Below are 23279 nucleotides of genomic sequence, written 5' to 3' on the forward strand. Positions count from 1 at the left end.
ATAAAAAGTCCTAATTATGAGGCTTAAAAAAGCCATACCTGAGATAAAAAGTCCTAATTATGAGATAAGAAGTCATAAGTGAGATAAAAAGTCATAATTATGACATAAAAAATCATAATCATGAGATAAAAAGTCATAATTGAAATAAAAAATCATAACTGAGATTTTTAAAAAAAAATCTTAATTATGAGATAAAAAGGCATAAGTTTAATATAAAAAGTCACAACTGAGTTGAAAACAAAGGTCAGAATTATATGAGATAAGAAATGCAAAATTATGAGATATTGAAATTCTGCTGTAAAAAGTCATAATCATCAGATAAAAAGTTGAACTGATGCTCCCACGGTCATGGAAAACCATTCTGTGCAGGTATACGTCCCTTGGCAGAACACCTGAATCACATGGTGAATTTACCGAGTAAAGAAAGTAAAGGAATGAGTTGTATCAGAGGTCAGTTTATTACACCAATATTCATCACATCTGGAACCCGTGGTTCCCCATGGGCCAACGTACTAGTTCTGTTCTATTCTGCTGAAACTGGTGACATTTATCATATAAAGGAACTGAGTATTATAATTACAACCAAACTTCTTAAACAAACACAAACACTAATATAAGCAGTCAGATTTATTACGATCGGTTTCTTTACATTTCGTTAAACAATTAAAAAAGTTGCACATGTGGAGAAAAAGTCGACAGGCTGTTCTTCTGGTCAGTACTCTTACTGTGCAGGTTCATTCATATTTACAGTATGAAAAATCCTACTTTATTGTATATGATCCTAGTTCCTGCCAGTACAGAGACAAAAGGTGAACGCTCTGACTCCTCTGGATCAGGTGGAAACGTCCTGGATATGAGGGCTGAACTGGACCACAGCACAAACACAAACAACGGGAAGAATGGGTTTCTGTCAGGAGAACGTTAGAAACACTGAGGACGGGCTTTAAAAACAGTGTTTTAAAGTCCTTTTTATGGTCCGAGGTCATGTGACCATCACCGTCCTTCACACTGTTAACTGTCCAAAGTGGAATGAGCTCATAGAAGAGGACAGATGAGGATGAAGAACTCCCGTGTCACTGTGAGACTCATAACCAGGTGAGGATTCGATCACCTGGATTGACAAAGACATTATTTTCATTAATGACCTCTTTGACAAAGATGGGAACTTATTGAGATATGAACAATTCATGACAATAAAATTTGTTTCCTATTTCAAATAAAGAATACAACTATGTATTCAAAGGAATGCTTAATGGTATTTTCTTACGTATGAAAATTCATCTTAGTTATCAAACATTACAGACAGATAAACCTCTTTTATTGATTAATGGCATTAATATTTGTAGCTCCAGCTGTAATAACAAGTGTATACGCAATGAACTGCATGAAAAGAGGAAAATTTCCCCCGGAGGTAAAGCATTCTGGAATTCAACTGTCTCTAAAACTGAGTGGTCAAAAGCATGGACAGTACCATAGAAATACTGTATTACAAACAAAATTAGAATTACACATCTCAAGATTTTACATAATGTATATCCCTCTAATGCTATTTTGTCTTGATTTTTTGACATGGAAGAAATGTGTAACTATATATATATATATATATATATATATATATATATATATATATATATATGTACATAAAATAAATAAATAATGAATTAAAATAAAAAAGAAATGTGTAACTTTTGTCATTCTTACTCTGAAACTACTCTACACTTTATTCTTTCTTTGTGAACACTCTTCTAATTTCTGATCCAAAATTGAAAAATATATCATATCTAAGAGTAATGAAAAAGGAACTATAACATCTCAAAATGTAATTACATATTTTGAGCATGACATTCACAATTTAGAATTTGTTGTAAATTTGTTCATTTTATTTGGAAACTTTCATATACATAAGAATAAATATACCAAAACACGCTCAAATTTAAAAATCTTCCTATTGGAATTTGAAAAATATATTAAATCTTTAGAACTCATCTATAATTTTTTTTTAAAAAAAAGCTCTAACACCCTGGCTATTTATAAACTATTCTTTAATATTGACTGAACACTCTGGAGCACTTATTTAATTTGGGTAGATTTGTTATTTTTATTTATTTACTTTTTTATACTATTATTTATATATTATGCTTTGTGTCTTTAAATCTATGCATTATTTTGTTCAGATGCTTTTTCCTTTTTGACATCTTGTTGTTTGTTCCAAATTTATGTATTGTCTACTCAAATGTTTTCAATAAAGTTGGTTAAAAAAAAAAAAAAAGGATTCAATCACCAGCAGGAAATGGGGCGTGGGTCAGCTGACACGTTTTATGCTGCGTTTATATCGGAGGCAGCTCGGGACGCATTTCTTCTCCCACTTGGTGCCTGGTGGTGACCCCGGGGCCGAGGCCGAGGAGACCTGCTTCCTGGAGAACAGAAAAAAAAAACAAAAAAAACAGGACACAGAGAGGCAGAGAAATGAGAGGAGCAGGTGTGATTGACTGTTTGTTCTGGCACAGACACGGGACTCTGAATAATTGAGGGCAGACTCCTGTTGCCTCTGCTGCTGTGATCACAGTCCAGTCCAGTCCAGAACAGGCCCGCAGGACCGCTATTATCCGGTCCAACAGCATCAATAATAGAACAGTCATCAGCCTGATGGTTGGACACACAACGCAACTCCTACTTGTCAAATCCAGATATCTCTAAAGAATCACTGTTTCTGCAGAATAACAACTGCAGTAAACAAAAAAATACAAAAAGGTAACAACTACTGTAAACCCAAAATAGAAAAAAAATAACAACTACTGTAAACCAAAAAATACAAAAAACAACTACTGTAAACAACAAAATACAAAAACAAAACAAAAAAAAACTACTGTACGCTATAAACACACACAGGGCTAAATGAATGCTTTAAAAACAGATGAAAGGTCATTTTAACACGTTTAGTTGAATTATCCATATTTACATCACTTATTAATTACATTTAGCTTCCACAAAATGGGTTGAAGACTACTTTGAGTAAAATATTGACCCTTTGCACGTTACGTCTGTTTGCGCCACAAATGAGCACCATGATGGACAGCGGAAGTGCCGGACTGCACACAGGACAGCAAACCGGCTAATATCAAATTTGATCTGAGCGTTGTCATATTTGTCTGTTTTTTAACCCTGCTTTACTCGTCCAGTGGTCGCACACAACAGTTCCACCTGTGGTTTCAGCTGGTTCCAGACAGAGCCTGGATCTGAGAGAACAGGTTCTGTTTGGGTCCAGAGCATTAGCATTAGCTCCACCTCATGCTAGCTGGGTGGTAGACTGGGCTAACTCCTATGACCCAGTGTGTTCCAGTGTGTGTCATCAGTCCCTTCAGTATTAGCTCTGTGGTTGGACTGTCTGCCTTTGGACCAGCTCCACTGTGTTCTATAAATGCTGTTCTTGTCCTGATGCTGTTCCACATGTTCTAGTGGTGGAACTGTACATATGACTGTGTGCAGATAGTACAAAGGCAGACACACACCAGAGCTAATACTGGAGGATACTGAGGACACACACTAACATGATTACACAGTCTGTGCGTTTCCATGACAACTTTTCTTCCTGGTTTAATCTGATTACAGGTTGGATCCTATTTCAGATGTCCACGTAAACACCTTATTCCAGTTGAAACAGAAAAGTTCAGATTAAATTTAAACCTGATTAAAGTCAGTGGTTTAATCCTCTTTTAACTGCGCTCTAAATTCTTCCTGGACATGTAAAGCCTTTATTCCGTTTGGACTTTATTCCTTCCATTCTGCACATGCTCAGTGTCTTGTCCTGTGGCGATGACGCACACATTCTGCGCTGGTGGAAGAATCTGCACTGCAGTCTAGTCTTCCCAAAGCGTTCCAGTGGAATATTCTGATGGGATCTACCAGCCTGGAAAACCCTGAAGGAACAGTTCAACACTGGCTTTGGATTCATTCATTTGTCCTGAACTAATGAGTTCCACAAGTGGGACAAACAGTTTGAACTGCAGCCCTAACGTTAGCTTAGCTTAGCATAATGGCTTCATTCCTCTGCTCAGACGTAGCCAGGCTTTTAGAGGTGATTTGTAGTATTTTAGGAGTGATTTGGGTCAGTTCAGTTCTCCTAATCATTCCTTTAGTCCGCTGGGGTCAATATGATCACAAACTGAGGCTCAGATCATGGTCATGTGACTTACTGCAGGAAGAAAATCTGGGAAATAAAAACTAATGCAAAGCTAAAACGCTAAAGCTAAGCTAATTTAGCGCATGCATCCCTTCAACAAAAAGATTTTCCAACTTCCGTCAACACAACAGTCCACAGATTGTATGAGTGCAGTAAGTCGCAGATCTGAAGAAATAATTAGAGAGAATTGGATTTCAGAAAATCACTGACAAAAGACGACAAATCACCTTTAAAAAACTGGCTACGTGTGACCATGGAAATGCAGTGACTATGCTAAGCTAAGCTAACAGAAGGGCTAAGCTAAGCTAACAGAAGGGCTAAGCTAAGCTAACAGAAGGGCTGCCAGAACCCAATAAACGTTTCTCATGTAAACCTTTATTCAGGTTTAACATTTCCATGGAAACAGAAGAGACAGTACGTTAGTTCCGGATTAATTTCTTATGGAAAAATAAATCGGATTAAAAAAACATCATGTAACCGTACCCAGTGTTAGTTCATTACAGCTGCTTTTGGTTCCGGTCTATCTGAGTTTGGATGGCATGATGGGGGAAACATGTTCAAAACATACACAACTAGCTAGCTAACGTTAGCTGTATCTGTCCTTTACCATTACTGCGACTGGGTAATCTAACCTGAGACTAAGAACTGGGCTCATCCAGACTTTAATCTGCTTTAGATCACACCTGTGTATGGGGACACTGCATTTAGAACAGAATGGAACAGATCGTATGAGTTAAACTGGAGGGTTTTGCCAGATCCGTAAACACATCAGGAGGCAGAAGCTATGGGTCAGTAGCTAGCCCTGCTATCGCTAGCTTCTCCAAATAGTGTTCTTTGTGCCGTCCAGTCAGGTGAGTCACTTCGCAGGACAACTCCTAAACTTTCTTTTCAGTGCTGTAGACAGAATCCGTCGCTCATTCGTTTGTTTGTTGTGTTACTTTTGCCGTCACCATGGAACTGCAGCCCTAGTCACATGACAACTGTGACGTCAGTGCAAAGGGTCAGTACTGTTGACCATGAAGTTAGACTTTGTAGTCATTATATGATCATTAAAATAAGACAGCTATACTTTCACTGCTGTTTCAAAATTCAGAAGTGGTCTGGGGGGGGGGGGGGGGGGGGGGGGGGGGGGAGGTATGCTTAAGGGAGACCCACACCATATTATGAATTCATGTCAGAAAGATATGTAATGTGTTAAAACCTTCATACAGATGTGTTTTAAAAAAGTAAGACAGCGAAGGATAATATAAGAAAAACAATCTGTAAAAAATGTGAAATGAAATGTTTCTTCTTCTCTGTATATCCTCAGTATATCAACTGGTTAAAAATATATTAATTTAAAGTTGGAATTATTTAGTTTTCAGACATATTCCTCTTTTTATTCCTATTCATCACATAAATAATTATCTTTTTCCAGGTGTAATGATCACATCCTGAGTCCCAGTACACTCTATCTGTCAAGAATAAATCATATTGTATTAATCATTTCTTGAGAAAAGATTTAAAACATATTTTATTCCAACTTTATGGCCAACAGTGTGTGTCAGAGTCATTTTTGTTGGTTTATTTCTTGTTGAATCATGTATGTACCCATAATCCAACATGTTTATTAATATGAAAATACTACTTCCTGTCACCAGTATTTCAAAATAATATGTGTATAGAAATAATTACAGAATGGTATCATTAAGTTTACCAGTGATAGAATATAGGACTAAAATGTGTTTTTATTACATAATTTTTTTTTTCATTTGTACAACATTTAATATATGGTGATAATACAATAGAAGATTAGTTACATTTCATTTTTTACTTATTCAAACTTTCAGGCTTGGTTAGACGATGTTAACTACTGTAATTCTCTAATAACATTGTTTAACTAAACTGTGAATCAATGGTCTATTATTTTGAGAATTTACTTGTACTTAGTGATGTACTGCATGTGATCATCTTGTTGGTTTTAAGCTTTTTTGTTTTGTTTTCATCTATTGTACAATTTTTAAAAAATAAATAAAAAAAAAAACACTAACATTTACACTTTTGGAAAAAATTGTGTATTTATATTCCTTAAATTACTTTTGGGTATCAAGTTGAACATGATAAATTTCCAACCAATTTTACTTGGTAAAAAACAACAACAACAATCAAATACTATATTAATGTGGAACATGAATCATTGCTTTTTTTTATACTATACTTAAATGTCTGACTTTAATGGTACTTTAATACCAATTTCTTTTATCTATTTTATCATTAATTGTGAGAAAAGTTAATTTTCTATATATTAATGAATCTATTGAAAAAAATACAGATGTTTTCAAAATTACATAATGTTAATAAAATAAATATAAGAAGAAATACAATCCAATAGTTTGTATCTTATTAAAATTGCAAAGTTGCACCTTATTTGTCCAGTATAGTAATCCTACTGGTACATTATTTACACACTGAAATGTTTGATTACTAATGTGTAAATAATTTATTTTATATAAATATTTGAGTAGAAGATAATTGCAGAGCTTTCATCAGCTTCCATTTGATGTGACCCAGTGACTCATATCCATACCAGGTATTATTACCACATTAGACAAATAATACACACGTTTTATAAGGTATAAGTACTTCCTCTATTACTTTAGTACTTAAGGATGTGCATTTGTTTTGTCAATAGCTTATATTTATAGCTAATTATCAATCATCGTCACATAATATGGAATCAAAAATGCAGATTTGTCCATAAAAATACTGATATAAATTGAAGAAGGAAATATTGCAATTTACTGTGTATTCAAATATTATCTAAAAAAAATATATAATGATTTGCATATACATTAAGTGATCAAACATGTTGCTCTGTAAATAATAATAGTAAATAAGAAATATTCAGTAAATAACATCAGATATTTACTCACTGGGTAAATAAGACACAACTCTGTCTACTGGATTTTAATCCTTTTAGTCTTTCACATTAATATTTCATTGAAAAATCTGCTTTTTACTAATTATTTCCATGTAATGTGATAGTAATCACTAACTACTGGCTGAACTGTAATTACTCATAATTACAACATCGGTGTCTAATTTCCTTTCAGTGCACTTCTGTAGGTTACAGTTCAGTTTACAGTTTACAGACGTTTTCATTTTGAACATTGTGATTAATTTTGGCCAGAAAATGAACAGGTGTAATTAATGCAATTCACAGTGTTAATTCCATGTTGGTGTGTCTCAGTTTTAGGACCGCAGGGGTGTCAAACATACGGCCTGTGGGCCAAAACCGGACCAATCCAGTCTGTGGGATGAATTTTTTAAAACAAAAATTACACTGAAGACATGAACAATCAAGGATGTCATTTTAGTTCAGGTTCCACATACAGACCACTATGATCTAAACCAGGTCAGACCAGTAAAATACTATCAGAAGAACCTATAAACTCCCCATTTTCTCTTCGTTTTAGGTGTAAAAAAAAAAAAAATTGATAGTTATATGAAAATGTTTGGGCCTTCAAACCAAACTGTCCACTGATAAAAATCTCTTTCTTTTTCCAGCTCTCATCTGTGTCCCTGAATGCTCACCTGGCAGCGGCGGCGGCGGCCTCTCTGTGCCTGACCTGCTTCATCACCTTCAACATTCGTACAGATCTGCCGCCAGGGTCGGTGTAGGGCCGTGGCGAGCCAGGCTGGGTCTGGGGCGTAGTGGGGCCCCGCTGGGCGAACAGGGACAGGTTAGTTCCCGCCCCCCTGGGGCCCCCGCCCAAACAGCTGCAGGGGCTGAACGCTGTTGCGAGCGTAGCAGGATGCACACTGGGATGGAGACACAAAAACACACTGCAAACTGTTGGTGGAACAGGTAATTTTATGCTGCGTTTCCACTGCGTGGTACCGGCTCGACTCGACTGGACTCGGCCTTTTTGCATATACGTAACGAAAAAGGACCTGGAATCTGGTACCTGGTCCTAGTTTTTTGGTATCACCTCCACGAGGTTCCAAGCGATACTAAAGCGTGTACGTGTAAACACTGCAGACACTGATTGGTCAGAGTCGTCTCTGTGACCCGCCATTTTACAAAAAACAGATACGGAAGTTTACAGTAAATATGTCTTCAAATGCATAAATGTAAATGTAAATTAAGATAAAAAAAAAAAAGATTAGATTAGATTAAAAAAATTAGATTAGATACATAAAATAGATAGAATAACATTAGATTAGATAAAATGAGATAAAATGAAATTATTTTAGATTAGATTACAATAGATTAGATAAAATAACATTAGATTAGATAGCAAAACATATTGGATTAAACTGATAAAATAAAATTAGATTAGATAACATAAAATAAGATTAGATAAAATTAGATTAGATTAAATAGAACTTTATTAATCCCTTCGACAAAGCCCTCAGAATATTAAAGTCCAGATGCAGCACAACACAGATACACACATATAAGAATTACAAGACAAAAAGGAAAGAAAATAATAACAACAATAGTTATGTAATAATAGTAGTGAAAAAAACAGGCAACTGCACATTAGAAACTACTAGTACTAGTAGAAATAAATAATTAAGTACTACTAATGATAATATAATAATAATAATAATAATAATAATAATAATAATAATAATAATAATATAATACATTTATTACTTACTCTGCAATATGCAGTATTAATGTAAACAAAATCAATCCATAAATAATGATATACTATTATAGTTAAATCAGTTGAACATAATGTAGCAGATGAAACCATTAATGTATGCACTCATGATCAAAACTTTTGTTTTTGCAAATTTGTTTTTCCTTTTTTTCAATCTCCGTGTGTTTCAGAGGTACAGTGAATAACAATTAAAGCATTATGCAGTTTTCAAAGACATTTAACAACAATAAAATAATATCAGTTTAAGCAGAGAATCTATTTGTGTCTGTCCCAAAACTTTTGTCATGAGTGTGTACGTATTATCTGCACTTTTGGTCCTTTAAGTGTATTTGATGTGTACTATTAACACATAGTTTTAGAATACAGGACTTTTACTTGGAACAGTATTTTTACACTGCAGTAGTACTCTCAGTATTTGCCCTCTACACTTCTGAATACCTGAAAGTGTGGAAATGGGGTGATTTTTGAAACTTTTCTTCCTGTTCTGTAAAGAATCTGCCTTTTTATTTTATTGCTTTTCATTATTTAAGACAGAGAATAGAACATGCTCTGAGTCTAAACCACTTAATCGTACAAATTAATCCATCTCATCCAGTATAGATGGGATTTAGTGCGTCTAACAGATAATTCATGTCTCGTTACTTGAGTTATGTCATATAAGGGTCATGATATTTTCTAATGTTGACTGTTTATATCTAAATGCACGTCCTTTGCCTCCAATGTTTTAATCTGAGATGCAAGAAGAAGAAGCACGCACGCTCACACACATCACATGCTTTTAATTAGTGTACGGCCTGTGGCCTGACTTCCAGACCTTAATCAATGCTGCTATCAGAAACCCAAGAACACCACACACACACACACACACACACACCACACACTACACACACACACACACACACACACACACACCATACACACACACACACACCACACACACATATACACACACACACCACCACACACACACACACATAACACAAGGATGTGTAATGAATCGGCCTGGGAAGATTCATTTACAGGACTGACACTTGATCAGCTTGATTTGCCCTTTTTTAGCAGTTGTTTACTCCACACACACACACACACCTCATGCCACAACAGCTGATTTGCAACATTATCTAAAAAAAAACTGCCATGAATACAGAAAATAATTTGGCAAAAATCTTCCTTTTTCAAAATATTTTACTCCAAAATACTGAATATGTCAACTAATGTAATATTTAACTTTAATATTTTTAACTGGCTGATAATATCTGCTATTAAATCCAAATTTAACCTAATGCATTAAGAGAAAAACACCATATAAATCTAATCCATTATTATTATTATTATTATTCTTTTGTCGTTATTGTTGTTGTTGTTATAATACACACACACAACATATACACACTCATGCACAGCAGCTGATTTGCAACATTATCTAAAAAAAAATGCATGAATACAGAAAATAATTCAGTAAAAACTTCTTTTTTCCAAATATTTTACTGCAAAATATTGAATATGTCAACTAATGTAATTTTTTAACTTTAATATTTTAACTGGCTGATACTATCTGCTATTAAATCTAAATTTTAAACCATATACGTTAAGACCAAAAGCCCTATTTAAATGTAATCCATTATTATCATTCTAATACTCACTGGGACGACAGTAGCCATGGAGGAGTGTTGACGCTCTGTGGTGCAGATGAAACTACCAGAATGACGATGTTCTGCGTTTTCTTATTAACGCGACATGACTGGGACAGACCGACAGCCAATCAGAGTGAAGAAAACACAACATAGCTCCGCCCCTGTCTATTCCCAATGCTGAGGTCACTGTCACATCTGTGTGAGTGGTTTCAGGTTACACACACCAACCTGAGGTCTATAGGGACTGCTTTGTCCTGCATGGTATATTTAGAAGCAGCCTGTAATTTAAGGGTGGGGTGGGGGGGTGGAGCGGTCACAAGTGTACAGCACAGGTGTCAAACATGCGGCCGGGGTCAATCCAGCCCACCAAAGGGTCCAGTCGGCCCCTGGGATGAAGTTGTGAATGCAAAAATTACACTGTGGAATACGGAACCCTTCCTGCTTGATTATGAGACCTCAATCAAGGTATTTTTTCCTGCATGTTTTATCCTCTATAGGCAGGAAAAAAACAGGCCTGAAGAAACTTCTTATGAACCCATTTTTCATGGAGGTTACAAAATGTCCGCTCAGCTGGACACCATGCGTTTAATTATGGAGCAAAAAGCAACATGTATCTACTGATATATTGTGTGAAAACTACAAAAAAACAACATTTTTACTGCTTATTTTAGGTCATCCATTTCTCAGACAGGGGTAGTTGTTTGTTTACCTGCTTTACTAGTTTGTCTGATAAATGAATTATCTCCAATAATTACATGTGGAAGACAGTATGACCTTTAGCAGACATTTTTAATGGTGCTAATCTAAAGTTTTCTCACATTTTAACACTCTAATACCAGTCATACTCACTTCATGGAGATATAATGCAAAAAAAAAAACAAACTTTTGTTTAAAAAAAACCTGTTAATTACAGACTAATAACAATAAAAACAATTGATTTCCACTTCAACATGTTACTCTAGATCAGGTTGTATCTAGAAACAGCACAGTTACAGTACTGGTGTGAATGTCAGTGTTTGTGATGGTGCATAAGTGTCCACTGTGTCAGCTGATGTGGAACGAAAACAACAAAACCATGAAAATACAAGAGAACAGCTGGAGAATAGACGAACCACTGGAGTGAGCACTGTGCATGAAAGGGTTAATTAATAGTGTAAAATCATTTTTAATTCAGGTTCCACATAACAGAGACTCAGATCAATTAGATCTCAACTGGGTCAGACCAGAAAATACTCACTATATAAAAAAAAACACAAAAAAAAACGGTATTATTCTGGCAGCTGGGGCGCCAAAATAATACTGTTAAATAACGAAAAAGAACCATCTCATAAAAATACAGTAATTTTCCATAATTAAAATACAGTTTTTTGCCCTTACTTTACATGAGATTTTGCATATATATATATATGTATTTTTTTTTACTTTTTAATGTTTCTGATACAATAACCCTTAACTTTAATTTGAGCTTTTATGAACATCTACATGATCAGTGAATTAAATATTGGAAAATACCTGATTTTCACTGGAAAAATGCAAAATACAGAGGATTATTTATTAACAGATAGTGTTAAATCACTTAGAAAATGTTAAATATGGAGATAAAAGCCATTGGGAACTGCCACAAAAGTAGCACTGGGTTTTTAAGGGTTAGATATGTACCTTTAGGTTGGGGGGGGGTCAACTCATTTTAGTTTAGGGGCCACATTCAGCCCACACTGTAACAAAAAAAAACCAAAAAAACAAAAAAAAAAGGGAAAAAAAAAAAACGGTATAATTCCGGCAGCCTGGGGGTGCCAAAAAAAATACTGTAAAATAACAGAAAATAACCATCTCATAAAAATACGGTAATTCTCTATACTAAAATACAGTTTTTTGCCCTAACTTTACATGAGATTTTCCTTTTTTTTTTAAAAAAACTTTTTAATGTTTAACAAAGAATATTTACATGTATTAAAACAATCACATTCCCTATATATATATATATATATATATATATATATATATATATATATATATATATATATATATATATATACACACCACAGACACACACACACACACACACACACACACACACATACATACATAATTTTCAGTGAGACTCAGTTGTCCAATCCACTGATTAAAAACTGTATTTGGACAGTTTATCAGTGCTTATACATGTTATACATTCACAAAAATACATTTATTCAACATTTTTGTGTGCAACCTCCTGTAATTACACCAGATATTGTCAATTAACAAACAAGTCTGGTTCAACTGACAGAACAACTACTTCTGTTATGGTAATTGTCTGTAATTTTTATCTTGTTTTATTTATTTATTATTTTTTACAGTATTAAACCTTTAAATTAACAGTTTAATCTCATAAATAGAAAAGAAATATTTGTGAAATTACGATACATTTGCAAATGTACTTTAACTGTATTTTTCTGTGAAAAAAGAAAAAAATTTTCTTTAAAAATTTCAGTTTTTTTGGTTATTCACAGTTGCAGCTTTTTCATTTGACATGTAAATCACAGTTGTTTTTGTCATTTCATTGACATTTTTCCTGTATCTTAAAAATACAGGAAAAATCGTGAAATAAACAGTGAAAATTCTGTTAAATTACAGATTTTTTTTACAGTGCTGTCATAATAACCTATAAATTAATGACAGTTCCAGATTTTAATTTTTGTTTTAGTGTAAAGAAGTCAAATTACATGAAGATGTTACATTGAGAAGCTATCCTGATAACAACATGAACAAATATGAACAACATGGAAATGTCTTGGAGAAAAGTAAATGCAATTTTACCTATACTCTACCTGTTTCTAAATGTTTTGTGTATTTGTGATAGTAATGTCAGTTGTAACGCACACGTGTTAAATAATAAACTGATAAACTGAGGCCGAATATTGTTTAAACTGCACTTGTTTTCTTAAGACATTTCAAGTTGTTCATATTATTCAGATTTTTAAGGAAACGTTGTAGATGTAACATTATCATCATGTAATTGGACTTTTTTCACTGGTATTGTTTTTACTGGTCGGCCCAGTTCAGATCATACTGGCTGAATGTGGAACTGAACTAAAGTGAGTTTGACACCCTTGTTGTACAGTGACGTGCATGAAGTGATGTGTCATGTGATGCACATCAGTGATCAGTGCAATATGAGACGCATCAGTGATGGGAAGAGGTCCGACAAAAGATCATTAAACACAATCAGTTTGTAAAGACACGACACTGGAGACAAAAGCAGCGTACGCCGAACCCAGAGTCAGCTCATTATTCTTTTACAGCAGACGTAGGATGTGGTCCATATGCCAGTGTCTGCAGGGATTACCATCACGTATTATGTCAACACGTATTTACATCAGCTTGAAGAGGTAAAAGTATCAGCTACACTATGTGGACAAAGTATGTGGACGCGTTGAATTCAGTGTTTCTTTTTTAACCAAACAATAATGACTAATGTCAGAACCAAGGTTATTATCGTTAATGAAAACTAACGAAATAACAAAACTAAATTGAAAAAACATTTTTGTTAACTGAAATAATAAAAACTATAATAAAAAGAAAAAAAAAAAAAAAGATAACTAACTGAAACTGTATTGTATTGTAAACTGACTAAAATATATAAAATATGGATAAAATTCCCTTTGTTTTCGTCCTTTCTCAATGTCGATGATATGAAAGCAATTTAATTTATCTTGTTCTGGATACACCGACCTCTCTCTGCTCCTCTTTCTCCCTGACCTTTTCTCTCCTAATTCTCTCTTCTATTTACGCCCCAGTGATACAGTTACTGACCTGACTTTTCCCTGGAGTCTCTTCTTCCCTGTGCTTTATCGCCTCAAAGGTTTTCCCTGGATCCTCACAGGTTTTCCCTGGATCCTCACAGGTTTTCCCTGGATCATCTCTGGACCTGCTGCTGTGCTCCTGCCCTCTCTCCCTCCTTCATCGTCATCACTCTCTTCTCCATATCGTTCTGATCGTGTTCTTCTACAGTTCCACAGATGTTCTGGTTCAGTTTTCTGTGCATCAGCTGCATCCATGTGTCTCCCCCTACCTCCCCCCTTCTCCCCCCAGTCTCTCTCTATCTCTATCGCTCTCTCTTTTCTCCTCCTTTTCTCTCTGTCTTTAACCTCTCTCTCCCCCTGTCACTCGTCCATCCTCCTCAGGGTTCTGCTGTTAAGGTCCTTTTTCCTTCCTCTGTCTCCACTCACCAGTGTTACTGCTGGAGGATTCTGTTGGTTCTGTAACTCAGCTTCAGTCTGGTTGGACCAACTCTATATGTAAAGTGTCATGAGAGAATTTTGTTAGGATTTGGCGCTATAGAAATAAATTTGATTGATGATTTGATTGATTGATTTCGCTCTAGCAATTTTCTGTGCTGTCACCATTCGACACTTTTTGCTCCGTCACTTGTGTTCACTTGTGGTTTCCAGTCGTCTTCTGGTCCCCCACTCTACCTGGAAACATGGAGACTAAAGCAGCAGAGTCCTGTCTGGGATTGATTTTGAATAGGAGCACAGAGAAGAAGAGAAAAGATATAAAAAAACTAAAACTAAACTAAAACTAAGCATTTACAAACTAACAAAAACTAGCAAAGCTGCTCTAAAAATGAATTTAAACTAACTGAATTAGAGATAAAATAAAAAAAAAAGGCACAAACTAAATAAAACTAAACTAGAATGAAAAATCCAAAACTATTAGAACCTTGGTCAGAATAATAGTTTTATATTATGGGATAATATTATTGCATTTGCTCAGTTTTGTTACCCCGCCCCCTGAAGAGGAGGCACGGGGTATTGTTTTTGGTTCGATTTGTTTCTTTGTTAACACTTTAGCAGTCAAACTATTGGTTGAATTCAGACCAAATTGGGTTTATAGATTGCCAGTGACCCAAAATAGATGTGATTTCATTTTAGAGAATGTAGGTTACAGTACAATTTTTAGATAGAACATTTAAAATCAGAGTCATGGATAAAAAACAAAACAAAAAACAATATCAATGTTTGAGAGAAATTCAGTCCCAAACCATCTCTGGGGCATTTTGGAAACAAAGATAATAATTTAAACCAAACTAACCAGTGCAATGATGTCTATCCCATAATATAAAACTATATTCTGACATTAGTCCTTATTGTTTTGTATTCCAGCCCCCTGTTAGAAAAGAAACACCGGAATTCAACATGTCCACATACTTTTGTCCATATAGTGTAGCTGATACATCAGTTTATCATTTACACGTGCGTTACAATCGCACAAAACATTAGTAACAGGCAGAATATTGGTCAAATTACATTTACTTTTCTTCAGACATTTCCATTTGTTCATCTTTGTTCAGGTTATTCACATTTATTATAAAAGTATAGTTTGGTAATGTAAACATTTTCATGTAATTTAACTTTCTACACCAAAAAACAGAGAGAAAATTTGATCTGGTCATTATTTATAGGTTGTTATAATAATATTTTACTGGTTTCTGACCCACTTCAAATCTAATTGGACTGTATGTGTCTGTATGTGGAACCTGAAATAAAATGATTTTGACCCACTGATTACTTGATTAATTAATGAAAATGTTTACATCTACAAACTGTACTTGAACATAACATGAACAAATAAGAACAACCAAAAATCTGTTAGTAAAATACGTGCAATGTTAACAATATTAGGCCTCAGTTATCATTTATACACGTGAATCACAACTTACAGATCACAGTGGATCTACAAATGCACAAAACATTAAATAACAGGGAGAGTATTATTAAATTCCACATACTTCTCTTCAGACATTTCAGATATTCACATTTTTTTGTAAAAGGCTAGTCTGTAACTGTGAACGTTTTCTGTTTAATTTTACTCTTTTACACTCAAACAAAGACAAATTTAGTTGTCATTATTATAGGTTATTACGGTAGTATTTTACTGCTCTGATCCACTTTAGACTGAAATGAACTACAAATGATTTGACATCCTTGATTGTTAATACTTTCAGTGTAATTTTTGAATTTCACAAATCCATCCGGTGGGCCAGACTGGACCCTTTGGCGGGTCAGATTTGGCCCCCGGGCCACATGTTTGACACCTGTGCTCCAGGTACTCCTCGGGGACTCCAGGTCTTCCTCCAGCCTGCCTCATTCTTCTCCTGTATTTCACCGTCTCATTAGATCCTAAAATAAGGCTGAAGATGGGCTGACCTACCTGGTGGGATGCTGTGCTCAGTCTCTGCAGACTGTGGCGCCAAAGCTGCAGCAGAGGGCGCTGTTCAGACTCATCAGATGTTGGTCTTACAGCTGCCACATCACCAGTGAGAAGGCCTCAGTAAGTTCAGGTCTGGATGGGACAGGGGAGGAGATTTAAACAGTCTGCTTTCAGACAGGAGGCAGGCTCGTTGGTCTAGGGGTATGATTCTCGCTTAGGGTGCGAGAGGTCCCGGGTTCAAATCCCGGACGAGCCCCGTTTTGATCAACCAAATAGAGTCAGGAAGACCTGACAAATAACCACCTGTAACAGATAAGGTGTTCTGAACTAGACCAGGCAAGGCAGGGTCATTTCTACAGCACATTTCATGTACAAGACAATTCAAAGTGCTTTACGTAAAACATTAAAAGCATTACAGCCGAGAAGAAATAGAAGTATAGGCATGAGAAAAAATAAACATAAAAACTCGAAGCTTAACAGAAACAGTGCAGATCTGAACTGATGAATCTAAACTCTATTCAAATGCAGCTGAGAACAGGAGGGTCTGGAACCTGGATTTAAATAAACTGAGTGTTCCAGCTGATCGGAGGTTTTCTGGGCGTTTGTTCCAGACGTGTGGAGCATAGAAGCTGAGCGCAGTTTGAGTTTTGGAAGACTTGTTTGCATTGTCATATGTTACGCTGGTTTGGCGGGAAGTTTTGTAAATGTAGCTGATAGTTTCAAACAGAAATCATGGCAAACAACCTTGTTCTGTCAGAAACACAACGGGTGTTTTTCCAAGGCCTCAGGCGGTCAGGCTGTCACATACAGTCATAAGTCACTTTTCCATTGACCCTCAAATTGTGCAAATATAACTTATGCATAAAAATTTGCCCAATGGAAAAACAACAATTTCGCCAAAACTCTTGTTTTCGATGTAAAGTTTTTTGACTGGCAAGAGGTGGTTTTTCAGGCGTACCAAAATTGGTATGTCATGACAAACTGCAATGGAAAGACCTTTTTACGCAACTAAAATCACATGAACAAAAAAGAAAAAAACAAAACAGATGTTGATGGATGTTGCAACAAGAGAAGAAGAAGAGTTTTAAAACAAACATGGTATGTGTGGACACACGAGGACACCCAACCATTTTTGAATAAATACAGGATAGAGGGGTAACGAGCGTTCTAAATCCAAAACAGCATTTATGTTTATGGAATGACCTCTTGCGACATCTCACAATAATAAATAAACAAATCATCGTATTTGTGATTTAATGAAAAAAACAACATGATGCACTGTAACGAACTGGTTTTTTTTTCTACATTTAGTAAATATCAGTAAAGTTTTGCACATGTGTCCAATGGAAAAGTGACAATAGTGTAAAGTGGAGAGTTATATGTTATGAAAATTCACCTCAATCACAAATTCAGCAGAAACTTTTACAGAAAACCCAGTCAAGTCTGTAATGGGACAAGAAGCAGAGGCTGAAAGCTGTGGGAGGGCGGGCCAGGGGGTGGGGCTTATCCTGATATATGTGGAACCACGATTCTGAGGAGTCCAATCAAAAGCTGAGAGGTCTGACTGACCGGAGTTTCAGAGATAATGCAGAGGATGAGGCTGAGCGCTGAGGACGTGTGCAGAATGTGATCCATGCAGCAGAGGGCGCTGTTCAGCCTCATGTGAGGACGGTCTGACAGCCGCCACATCAGCAGAGGAAGTTCTGGAGGTGCAGGTCTGGATGGGACAGGGAGGGGATTTAAACCATCTGTTTTACCGCCACAGTCAGGCTCGTTGGTCTAGGGGTATGATTCTCGCTTAGGGTGCGAGAGGTCCCGGGTTCAAATCCCGGACGAGCCCAGTTTTAAACCACACTTGGTTCATTAAACTTGATAAAATTCAACATTCTCGTATAACTTGAAAACCACTGCCTGTGTCAGATAAGATGGTCTGACATAATTGTCTCTCTGCTGACAGGTGTTCTGTCCGTCATTACCTGAGATCTGTTTGGACCTAACACTCACGGGTTGGTTTTCAGTCAGTGCACTGGTTTAGTCATTTAAAGCAGCGTCTGACTCTGATCCCAGATGTTTGTTCAAATGTGTCCAACCCCTGTCACATCCTAACTATCTCTACTCCATTGGTCTGTCTGTGCTTACATGTCTGAGTCACTTCCCTCACAGTGAAAAACTTCGTAATGTCTCCATTTTAAACACAGTCCACTTGTTTACAGAACAAACCCAAATGTCACTTGGGCCTTTTCGGAAATTTTGTTGCAATGTGCATTGTGGGAATGGGAATTCCACAACAGCAGCAACGTGATGTCATGAAATGTGTACAAATAACACCCACACCACGTCAAATACCATGTGATTAGTGGGGAGGGGTTAGGGTTAGAGTTAGGGTTAGGGTTAACATGCAATCAAATGGCGTTGAATAACACATGAAAGGATGAAACTGTGCACGTAGAACACACACCAAATGCCATCAGAACTGCTGTGACACACAACGTGATTTCATGAGTTCAGTCTAACAGCAGTTTGTGCGTCTGCTGGTGGGTGTTGAACCCAAATGTGTCCTTTACCTCCATCCACCGACTGGACTGGAAAACAACGCTGGTGGACTGGAGAAGTTTACGCTGGAGCGATCTGGATCGTTTTGTTGCAGAATCCGTAAGAAACCACCACAATGCAATGCACGGCAAGATTTCCAAAAAGGCCCATGTGACGTTTCGTATGTAATTTTTTTTCATTAACAAAGATTCTATTACTTTGGTTAAAAAAAACAGTGAAAACAGTGAAAAAATGGCCCAACTTTTCTTAAAATAGAGTTTGAAAACCAAACCAAACCCCATAAACTCTTGGAAATAGAAAATCTGAAAAATTAACTGGAGTCCTAACTGGTAACTCCCTTTCCTGCTGACAGTTAGACGGACAGGTGGACACAGATGTGTGGACTGTCTTATATAATGTTCATATCTCCAGGGCCTGTTTTCGATGTTGTGACTCACCGCCTCTGCAAATATGAAGCTAAAATCAGACTTCTGTGTGAATATTTTCTGCACACAGTTGCTGTTTCCTTTTCTCACCCTGCTGCCTCAGGATCATCAGCCACCACATGAGCTGCAAAAATAGACGAGTTCAAGGGGTTTCTCAGTGAATGAGAGGTGGAAATAAAAACTGGAAGAAATGATGTGTGGTTGGTTTCATCAGGTGCTTCAACACCTCCATGCATCTGTCTTACTGCCACCTTCAGTCCATTAACGGCATCTTCAGTCCTCGTCTGCCCCTGCTGTTTGGAGATGGTTGAAACAACACAGGTTAGGTTAGGTTTAGGGTTAGGTTTAGGTTTTAGGGTTACAGCTATACAAAACCTCCAGCCAAACCAGCATAACACTTGGAAATGGGTTAGGGTTAGAAACACACAACTGAGAACATCTCTTCACTGCTTTCACAGCAATTGGAGAAGTATTTTTTATCTGTTACAGGTGATTATTTCTCAGGTTTTTCATATTTGCACATATTTCACATGTGCAGGTTGAGTTGGATGATCAAAACAGGGCTCGTCCGGGATTTGAACCCGGGACCTCTCGCACCCTAAGCGAGAATCATACCCCTAGACCAACGAGCCTGCCTGCTGACTGAAACCAGACTGTTTAAATCTCCTCCCCTGTCCCATCCAGACCTGTACTTACTGAGAACTTCACACTGGTGATGTGGCAGCGGTCAGACCAACATCCCATGAAGCTAAAGAGCGCCCTCTGCTGCAGGTTTGACACCACAGCCTGCAGAAACTGAGCACAGCATCCTGGCAAATAGGTCAGCCTCATCTCCAGCAATATTATTTTGCATCATTATTCCCTCCGCCAGGAGGTATTGTGATCACTTTGCTTTGTGTATTTGTTTGTTTGCATGTTTGTTTGTTTGTTAGCAACTTTACAGGAATACTCTTCCACCCATCTTTCCCAAATCTTCCCCACAGATAGGCCTAGGCCCTGGGACCAACCCAGTCCATTTTGGTCCCAGTAGGCCAAAGTTCAAGGTCACAGCAAGGTCACAACTTCTACAGTTGTCCATCTGTCATCATTGAGACATTTTAGAAAATGCCTAAAAAATTCAAAATGACTCCGATTAGCCTCCAGTTGGATCCACCTGTAGCTTAGAACAATGTCTTGTAGGTACAAAACTGTCCACACCCACTGTGGAATGTGGACTCTGTGGACATTTACATTTAACACTGAAAATCCCATTTACCACACATTTAAAATTAGAACTCAACAAATATTGATTGGAATTGAATATAATTGGACAGACACATGACTGGGACCAAGCTTCAACTTTTACTCCTGTATGGAACAACCTGGAAATGGTTTAATTTTTTTTTTAAATAGTCGATCTACACATGGACACCATTCAGGGTGTTTGGTGGAGGTTTACGTTCTCTGAACACTTGTTAAAAATGCAGAAATTTTTCATAAGAAACTTCCGATTGCTCATGGTTGTTCATGTCATTTATATTTTTATAGGAGGGTTTGTAGATGTAAACATTTTCATAAAATAATTTTAGTTTTTTCACTCCAAAACATTGAGAAAAGATTTGAGTTGATATATTAATAGGTTTTAATGTTATTATTTCACTGTCTGAGCCACTTTTTTACTTGTTATTTTTATTTAACCGTTATTTATCCAAGACAAATCCCATCTATAATCCAACAGAGACTAAAAAAACCCAAGAAACTAACACAAACATTAGAGTTTATATTGAGCTTTATGAGTCCAGACTGAGATGGTTGAGTCATGGAAGGACTCATCAGACGAACAGCTCAGGGTGGACGTTTGGAGACAAAGTATGAGAGGACAAACTGAGATGGTTGGCACATGTGCAGAGGAGGAGGATGGAGAATAAACTGGTAGAAGGATGATGAAGATGGAGCCACCAGAGGAAGACCAAAGAGGAGATTTATGGATGTGGTGAAGGAGAACATGGAGGTTTAAGATGAAGAAGACAGAGTCAGATGGAAACAGACGTCCTGATGTGGACGCACATAAAGACAGACGCATGAAGGTGTAGTCTTAGTAGTAATAATAGTAATAGTAGTGTTCGATGTAATATTTTAGGAATCCAGCTCCAATTTTCCACGTACCTTTTGAAATGTAAGTTCTGTTTTTGGATAAATGGCTCTTCTGTCCAATCCAATCCAACTTTATTTGTACAGCACTTTAAAACAACTGCAGTGGACCAAAGTGCTGTACAGAAGAATAATGAAAACCAAAACAGAAGAATAAATACAGAATAGATTTAAAGACATAGAAACTGTACAAAAAAGAAAAAAGTGCTATCCAGAGATGAATGAATGAATGAATGATGAATGAAGGAAATCTTTATTTTGAACATGTAGACAGTGAAATAAAAACAAAAATCAAGCAGCAAAATATAAGTACTAGTACATGAATGACTGATAAGCAAACAAACACACACACACACACACACACACACACACACACACAAAAAATAATAAGAAGATAATAAAACAAATGAAATGGAATTATCCATGCTCGAAAAGGAGTAGGAAGAAGTAAAAACTTATGTACTCCTACCCCCAATTTCTATTCCTTATGATCACTATATAGCATTTAATTTTGTATGAATATAATAATAATAATTAATAATAAAATAATAATAATAATAAATATAACAATATCACACATCCTTTTTCCTACATACTAATATGATAATACCCATTAATTAAAACCAAAATAGAAGAAAATACAAGCATAGATTTAAAGACATAGAAACTGTACAAAAAAGAAAAAAAGTGCTATTCAGAAGAATAAATAAAACCCAAATAAAAGAATAAAATACAAGCACAGATTAAAAAGCCATACAATTAAAAACAATAAAATAAATCAATAAAATAGATAATAAGAACTATAAACCACTACCAAATAAAAACAATAGAATAAAGATAGTTCCTTCAAACATCTCACATGGTTTCAAAAGCCAAGGAGAAAAGATGGGTTTGAAGAAGGGATTTAAAACAGACAGAGGAGCACTGTCTAATATGCAGAGGCAGATGGTTCCGATGTTTCAGAATGATCTTCTGTCAGTGAATTAATGAATATATGTGTGGCACAAAAATCTAAGTAGTTGGAACACATTCTTCTTATCATTTTTTTTCATAATATATCTATACATGCAAGGACCACAATTTAATTGAAGTTTGGGGGTTAAAAATAAGGGCTCGTCCGGGATTTGAACCCGGGACCTCTCGCACCCAAAGCGAGAATCATACCCCTAGACCAACGAGCCAGCTGTTCAAGATGAAACAGTTGATGAAAGGACGGATAAAGCTCACGGGAGTTATTTTATTGTATTATTTATATATTTATAAGATAATAATAAGGATAAAATCCCATATATACGCACATATGTTGCGTATCTATCGGTCTAAATGCACCTAGTCTCCTGACTAATGTGACTTTTTAGCGCATTTTACATTTTTACATTTCTTGAAGGACTGAACATACTTTAAAATATTGTTTATGCTTTTTTCAGGTAAAACAAATCAGAATCATGTCGTCATTAATTGGTCACCTTTGATTGGTTGGTTGACCGGAAACGCATGACTGTCTGTGCACGCG

The 23279-nt window shown here is 36.2% G+C and overlaps 1 long non-coding RNA gene and 4 other non-coding genes across 5 annotated transcripts; 2 read left to right on the forward strand and 3 right to left on the reverse strand.

The window, feature by feature from the left end:
* Positions 1-526: 526 nt before the first annotated feature.
* Positions 527-7812, reverse strand: LOC115421523 (uncharacterized). Its single transcript, XR_003935694.1, has 3 exons — positions 7754-7812; positions 2282-2414; positions 527-1111 (listed from the first exon to the last, which is right to left on the reverse strand). It is a non-coding gene; the product is annotated as an uncharacterized LOC115421523 (long non-coding RNA).
* A 9030-nt stretch (positions 7813-16842) lies between these two features.
* trnap-agg (transfer RNA proline (anticodon AGG)) lies at positions 16843-16914 on the forward strand. Its single transcript has one exon. It is a non-coding gene; the product is annotated as a tRNA-Pro (tRNA).
* Positions 16915-18426: 1512 nt separating this feature from the next.
* trnap-agg (transfer RNA proline (anticodon AGG)) lies at positions 18427-18498 on the forward strand. Its single transcript has one exon. It is a non-coding gene; the product is annotated as a tRNA-Pro (tRNA).
* Positions 18499-20196: 1698 nt separating this feature from the next.
* trnap-agg (transfer RNA proline (anticodon AGG)) lies at positions 20197-20268 on the reverse strand. The gene has a single exon. It is a non-coding gene; the product is annotated as a tRNA-Pro (tRNA).
* Positions 20269-22875: 2607 nt separating this feature from the next.
* On the reverse strand, positions 22876-22947 carry trnap-ugg (transfer RNA proline (anticodon UGG)). The gene has a single exon. It is a non-coding gene; the product is annotated as a tRNA-Pro (tRNA).
* Between the last annotated feature and the right edge of the window lie 332 nt (positions 22948-23279).

This window comes from Sphaeramia orbicularis, chromosome 6 (assembly GCF_902148855.1).
Source record: "Sphaeramia orbicularis chromosome 6, fSphaOr1.1, whole genome shotgun sequence".
Taxonomy (NCBI): Eukaryota; Metazoa; Chordata; class Actinopteri; order Kurtiformes; family Apogonidae; genus Sphaeramia; species Sphaeramia orbicularis.